General features: G+C 56.1%; 1 pseudogene; it reads right to left on the bottom strand.

Annotated features, from left to right (window-relative positions):
- LOC119587455 overlaps nt 1-264 on the bottom strand; it is an 11135-nt pseudogene that overhangs the window by 6239 nt on the left and 4632 nt on the right.

Raw genomic sequence — 264 nt, 5'->3', positions numbered from 1 at the left:
TTTTGGCGCCGAAGCTGCACTTAAAATTTCCCTGAGCGACTGGATGCCCTGGAAGGAGCCCTGCGTGATGCGGCGCAGGTGGTTGTTGGAGAGCACGAGGCGGCGCAGGCGCGACAGCTCCCGCAGCACGCCCGAACTTCCGTTTTCCCCCGGATCTCATTGTCGGACAGCCACCTGCCGGGTACAAAGACGTAACGCTGGCGCCAAGTCCACGGGCGTAAAGACTAAATTAAAAATAAATTATAAAAAAATCTCAAGGGGAGG

Source organism: Penaeus monodon, chromosome 22 (assembly GCF_015228065.2).
Source record: "Penaeus monodon isolate SGIC_2016 chromosome 22, NSTDA_Pmon_1, whole genome shotgun sequence".
NCBI classification, from domain to species: Eukaryota; Metazoa; Arthropoda; class Malacostraca; order Decapoda; family Penaeidae; genus Penaeus; species Penaeus monodon.
This window is presented reverse-complemented; position numbering and strand designations above follow the sequence as displayed.